The sequence below is a fragment of the Prunus avium genome, chromosome 1 (assembly GCF_965620075.1).
Source record: "Prunus avium chromosome 1, drPruAviu1.hap1.1, whole genome shotgun sequence".
Lineage (NCBI taxonomy): Eukaryota > Viridiplantae > Streptophyta > Magnoliopsida > Rosales > Rosaceae > Prunus > Prunus avium.
The window spans coordinates 34,991,480-34,998,687 of NC_142284.1; the positions used below are offsets into that span (position 1 = coordinate 34,991,480).

General features: G+C 37.9%; 1 long non-coding RNA gene across 1 annotated transcript; it reads right to left on the bottom strand.

Annotated features, from left to right (window-relative positions):
- Positions 1 to 615: 615 nt before the first annotated feature.
- On the bottom strand, positions 616 to 2,560 carry LOC110754211 (uncharacterized). Its single transcript, XR_002526259.2, has 3 exons — positions 2,115 to 2,560; positions 831 to 878; positions 616 to 750 (listed from the first exon to the last, which is right to left on the bottom strand). It is a non-coding gene; the product is annotated as an uncharacterized LOC110754211 (long non-coding RNA).
- Positions 2,561 to 7,208: the final 4,648 nt, after the last annotated feature.

Consider the following 7,208-nt stretch of genomic DNA (forward strand, 5'->3'; position numbering starts at 1 on the left):
TTGTAATAAGTGGATTTCTACAACGGTTTGAATGGGTAACCGTTGTTAAGAAGGTGACCGTTGTAATAATGACATTCCTTCACTACTGAATATAGTTAGAACAATGATGTATTCATATTTCAATATGAAAAATATTTGAACCATATATACAATTCCAAAATTGGTTCAATTACAACAATTTGAGATCTATAGGCAATTTAAAGCTTGGAATCTAGTACATACATCCCAAAGCAACCAACCACAGAATCTAAAATTTTGTACATTCTATGTGAAAATTCTACCATTCACAAAATGACAATCAAAGTGATTGCCACGTAATCATGTTCAAAAGAAGCCAAACCAGTGGTTGATAACCTTGTCCACTATTCTGAGCAAAAAAACCTTGTCCACTTTGAGGTTTGAGCTACACATAACCTGCCCATTCACGCCGTACTTCATCAATTTGATTTTGTGTATATGTACAATCATTTGTTTTACTCCACTGTAACAAGATATCAAAAATAGGACTTAGCCAAGTCTCATAATAAAAAAACATTCTTAATCAAAGATTTAGTTTCCATTCAAATTAAATGTACTATTCTACCATGCTATATGGATATTTAGTACCTTAGATGCAAATTCCAAATTTTTATCTTCAACAATCTCCTCCATATAACGCATCACAAAATATCCACACTCCGTACTTGTTGGTTGTTTAGGAGTTCCCTACACATAATTATGGGCTTTGGGCTTCGGAACTCCATCCCATAGCTGTAGAATTTACAATATTAGAGAGATACGAAGAAAACAACTAAGGTTTAAAAACTACATAGCTCTGAAGACGAAATTACCTTCTGTATATCTTCCCTCAAAGCAGGCTCCAGATTTTCAAACAGGGTCTAAACAAACAGCCACAAACAAGAAAACGTTAATATGGAACAAGAATATTATTACATGAGAACAACATAATTGGACATATCTCATTAAAAAGCTCAAAAAATATGCCCCAGATGGTTGTGGCTATAAATTAGTGACTTCATATTCTCCCAAAAGACTGAACTTTTGCTGCCAAAGTAATGGTAATCTGCAAATTACCAGCAAAATAATATAGCATTTATGGCACCAAAATGAGTCAGTTTAGGGTGGGTCATAAACTAGATAGACTAAGAACTACCATTTATTTGCCACTTATATCTAATTCCCATAGCCATCTAATCCAATTTTAAGGTCAATTATGGAAATATCCAGCTCAAGATACTATAATTCACTCAATGGAGTAGACAGTGTTCCAAGAAATCTCGAAACAATACTCAACCACCCACCCTGGCAGACAAGAATGAGTCTTCCCACCACAACATTTAAAACAACAAAACAGCTGTACCAAAGGATAACATTGTTCCAACTTCAAATTACCAGCAAACTTCTTTGACTGCCCCAACCTCCCTCTTTAACACCTTTAATGTCTACTCAGCCCTCAAAATCATACAAGACTCAGAATGACAAAAATCAGTCCCAACCGCTGCAAATATACAGCTAACCAGGTGTAAAATTAAAAGCTTTTCTTTCTGAGGATTCAATGGGTCATTACAGGTCCCCACAACCCAGACCATTTAACAAGGAGTTAAAAGGGCAATTACCCATTTATACCCAAGATGCTAGGTAGGAGGTCTATTGCCATTTAATTAGGGCAGGGAAATGGGTAAGGGTTAACAACTGCCACACAATAGCACCTTCAGTATCCCATATCATTAACTATTTTCTTCATATTCTCTGATGGTTCTTAACGATGAAATTCAGTTGACCAACTTAAAAATAATGCAATTCCATTCGATTATGAGACAAACACATAATTTGGCAAGAGAACAATAATATAAAATTGATATGACCACCAAATCGGTGCAAGACTGCAGCTTTGCACAGATTTCCTGGTCTGGGTTAATAAAAAATAGCAAATTTCTAAAAATAAGCATAGATGGAAGCTCAAATCAGATTGTACACATTAGCCAAAATCTCCAAAGAGGAGGCAATCAACAAACTCCTACATCAATTCTTACCCAAAATCACAAAATAAAAACTTTAGCAGAATCAAAATGAAAAAGAAGAGGAAACGAATCGAGTTTGGAAATGGAAAATACCAGCACTGCATGAAGTAGGAGGATCTTTCTAGAGGTCCTTCAGCTGCTTTAGGTCCGTTTCGATGCCATCACCTTCACAAGCACACAAACAAACAAACCAAACCCTAGATGAACCTGACCTCAATCTAACAAACTCACACACACAACAAAGAAAACCCAAATTTCATTTCTTATGTGCAAGTATCAGAGAGATCTAAAATTAAAACCCAAATCAATAACCCTAAAATTAAAACCCAAATCAGTAACCCTAAAATTAAAACCCAAAGCCCTCTGAACTAGAAGGAGGGAGGGGAGAGAAAGAGAGGGGAGAGGGAGGAGAGAGAGAGAGAGAGAGAGAGTGAGAGAGCATGGAGAGAGGGAGACGCGAGAGACAAAGTCTCTCTGTCTATGGCTGTGGCGAAGGCAAGGCAACGAGAGACAGAAAAAATCTGGGCAAGAGAGGTAGACGCGAGAGACAAGAGGTAGAAAAGAGATAAGAGAGAATGAGAACTATCGGGGCTTAAGAAAAAATATTGTGTCACTGTTCACTCCGTGTTTTTTTTTTTTAAGCTTCAATTACAACGGTTGAAATGAAAACCGTTGTGGAAAGTTGTGAAATAAAATTAAAAAATCACATACCCTAAACCACAACGCTTAAAAACCCCTTTTAACAACGGTTATATAATAACTGTTGTGGAAGAAACAACGGTTATATAATAAATTTTGTTTAGTCTTAGGTTACTTGTGAGTCTAAGTAATAGTAAAATCTATAATTGGTTCGTGCACTTGCGAGAAATAGATAGAGTAAAATCTATCCAACAATAAACTTGACTAGAATCAATTTTCTAATGAGTGCATGACTTTTATATATATATATATATATTATATGTGTGTGTGTGTGTGTATTTCACTAAACTATCGACACTAGCACTAGTACTACTCTATTTAATACCAACAATATGTTCATAATTTTTCTTGGCATTCACGAGTTTAATAAAAAGCATAGGCAACGTTAATCTTACCAACACTAGAACAGATTGTTGCAAATTCTCTCTCTCTCTCTCTCTCTCTCTCTCTCTCTCTCTCTCTATATATATATATATATATATATATATATTATTATTATTCTTTTGAAGGTATACTAGTGATTTGCCCCCTGAACTTGTACTTAATTTTCAATTAACCTCCTAACCTTCTTTTTTAGAAAATTAAGAATATGAACTTTTTTTTTCTCCAATGTCCCCCCTACCATCTAAATCCTTAACATTTCATCCAATTTTCAGTTAAATTATTTTAAGAAATTGAAAACAAAATGACCCAAAAAAAGAAAAGAAGAAGAAGACTGAACCAGAAAACCCTATCGTTCTCCTCCAACACATCAACCCCATGGCAACAGTGTTGGAAAAATGGCTCACCTAAGGATACAAGTGTGTTTTGGCCCTGAAAGGATGGTTTTGAATCTGTCTCTTGCGACCGGTCGTTTTGAAGCAGATTCGAAGTCTGGAGCAATATCGACGAGCGACCGGTCGCGTGACATTTGCGACCGGTCGTCCTGGAGCAGATTCAAAGTCTGGAGGGAAAACTTCTGGCGACCGGTCGCCCATTCCTGACGACCGGTCGCTCCCGTCGTGCTGTGACGTTTTCTTACGTGTTTTCAACTGTGTTTTCAAGGGCTATCGCTTTCCACAAGATTTCAGAGGCTTAGTGGGTCACTTCTGAGTTAAAAGAGGGTTGACTACCTGCTGGATAGTTGGGAGAGCACTCATGGCTAATTGGTTATCTTATTTTGAATAAATCTTCTCTCCATTTTCTGGTTTAATGGAGGTGGCTGAGTGGGATTCTATTTACCTACTTGATCTGACATTTAGTCTAAGTGGTGACTAAAGGAAGGAACGTGGAGGACAAACTGATATCTTATCTCTTGTCCATTGGCTTGTGTAGGTAATGGGGTGAAGTAAGATAACACAAGAGGAGAAAACAAGTTGTGTAATATGTTGTGGCAAAAGCTGGAAACTTGTGAGAGTTTTGTTCAGAAAAGCGAAGGGGAGAGCAAGAGAGTTCTCTAAGTGTATCAAGGTGTTGAGCAAGGGTGTGAGAGAAACAGATTGTGAGGGTAGTGTTCTAAGGGGGTTTCCTTTGTAAACCAAAGTTGTAACCTATCTTCATTAGTGAAATTTCTCAAGGTGATCACCAAAGAGGATGTAGGCAATTTGCTGAACCTCTATAAACACTTGTGTCATTTGTGCTTGGTTAATTTCTGTGTGTGTGTGTAAGACTCATCCATCATTGAGTTCTTTGTCCAAAGTCCATCAACAACAAGATCTTAAAAGGGCAGTGAGTTAGTCATTTAATTCACAACAAACAGCCCAATCGTAGAAGAAGCAATACCTGAGGGGGCAAAACCTAATGGTGACGGTGACATTTTCCTTAGACTTGGAGACATCAGGCGAGGACAGCGTGTTCAGGTTGGCGGAGGAAGAGAGTGAAGATAGAGAGGGCTTGGACGGGGTGGGCCGAGACGACGTCGTGGAAGAAGAAGGGGTGGTTGACTGAGATGAAGCCGTAGGGGGCTTTGTGGACCCCACAGGCTTCCTGGAGCCGAAAGGCGAGATGGAGGATCTTTGTGACCTTGAGCTTGAGGTGCCACCGGAGAACATTCCTGGGTGTAGAGAGAGAAAAGCTGGGTTTAGAGAGAGAGAGAGAAGAAAATACCCCATCAGTGGCCAGAATAATGAACTCATCTCTTTCTATAAGTTGGCGATAGTAAACATCAGGGACATAAATCACACCAAAATCCTTTAGATAGAAATCCCCAAAGGCTCTAGCTATTGCCAAACTAGGAGAATCATTGTTAGGCAACCATACACGAGCAACTTCTGGTTCATTTTACAAAGCAAATACCCTTCCCTTGCATTGATGGATCCTAGCAAATTCCGCTAATTACAGAAGATTCAATAAATTTTGTTCAATGGACCTTTATTTAAGACTTCTGTGTGACTCTGCTCTGTGTGTGAGATATATATATATATATATATATATATACACACACTAGGAAGATCAGGCTTCAAGTGCCAGCATAGCTCTCGAATCCCCAACATTTCCAAGTACAAGATTCTGACCCTGAAAAACCATACATCTACAAGTTAGTTTTTTCAAAACTCCCAAGAAATTTCATCATCTTCGGCAGAGAGAGAGCGAGAGAGAGAGAGAGAGAATTTTTGTTTTTATTTTCAGTTTTCATTTATTATTTATTTTTAATGTAGAAAATGACCATTTTGCCCTCATTTTTAACGGCAAATTGGATGAAATGTTGTGGATTTAGACGGAGGGGGGAAATTGGCCAAAAAAAAAATTCATATCCTTAATTTTCTATATAAAGAAAAAAGGATATGGGGTTAATTGAAAGCTAGGTACAAGTTCAGGGGGCAAATCACTAGTATACCCTTCTTTTCAATTGTTATTCTTGTTTATAGTTCTCATGTAGAGTGAAAAAGTGGAAAACAACAAACAAAAAGTGAAACATGGACAAAGAAATAATTCCACAAGTTACTTTATTTGCTAAAGATTCCCACAATGCCGAATCACTATATCACATACAAAGAAAACATTTGATTAAAAAAACGTCAAAAAGGAAAAATTCATAACCCAATTTCCACAAAAAATTAATAAAAGATTAAATATATAAAGGAGAGAGAAGAAGCAAGAACAAGCATATTGGAGAGAGTATGAAAAAGAGAGAGTGTGAGATGGATACCTGAATAAGAGTGAAGAGAATAACCTATGGAGAAGATAGTAGAGAAGAACCCTAGGGAGAGAGATGAAAAGAGCGTATGATTTTTCTCGTAGAACGCGTGTTCTTTTTCCCTAACCATATAATTAAGCATGTATTATCTAAATCGGGGTGTGTGAGTTGTATTAGTTAGTTAGGCAAGGAGATTATTAAAAGCCCAACCCGTTTTAAATTAGTAAGGTAATTAAATAAAACAAGTTGACATCAAACAACTTACATGGACTATTTACTCCTATCCAAAGTTTAATATGGTGTACCAAATGAGCCCTCATAGCTTCTAGGGATTTTAATCCCTACACCTAATTTTCCTTCAAATTCTTGGTAAAATGTGTTGTGAATTAATACTAACTCACTTCCCCTTAGGACTTTGTTGTTGATGAACTTTGTGACAAACTCAATGATGGATGAGTCTTACACACACACAGAAATTTAACCAAATAGAAATGACACAAGTGTTTATAGAGGTTCAGCAAAGTGCCTACTTCCTCTTTGGTGATCTCCTTGAGAACTTTCACTAATGAAGATAGGTTACAACTTTGGTTTACAAAGAAGGAAACCCCCTTAGAACTCTACCCTCACAATCTGTTTCTCTCTCACCCTTGCTCAACAACTTGATACACTTAGAGAACTCTCTTGCTCTCCCCTTGGTATTTTCTGAACTTACAAGTTTCCAGCTTCTCTACAACTCTCTATACTTTGCACAAAATTATGCTCTTAACAACTTAATGTTCTCTTGCTTCCTCTTCCCTCTTATATAGGCCTTTGGACTCCAAGATAAGGTATCATTAAGTTCTGCACGTTCTTGCTTTAGTTATACAACTTTAGACACCTGTTCTTGGCAGCTCACAAAGCAAGTGAACAATGGATGATAGCTGCCATATATCTCTTGAACCAAGAGAGTATTCACTCATTGAAGCAAGTCATCAATTTGCCAAAGTGTTCTCCCCAACTTTCCAGCTGCTTGCCACCTTCTAATATCTCAGAATTGATCAGAAAAATCCTTCCAAGTCGATAGAAAGTGATAGCACACAAAGGAAGACTTGAAAACGCGTAGAAACTGAAGCAACAACGTCGGGGCGACCGGTCGCCAGGACTAGGCGACCGGTCACTTTTCCACAGAGTCTCCAGACTTCGATTTTCTTCTCTGAACCGACCGGTCGCTCATAACATGCGACCGGTCGCTTTGGCATAGAGTTGAAATTCAATTCAGACTTTGCAACCTGCCGGAAACCCACCGGTCGCCCATAACCTGCGACCGGTCGCCCATAACCTGCGACCAGTCGCTGGTCTTTATTTATTTTTTGTATCCTTTAATTGAGCCATTT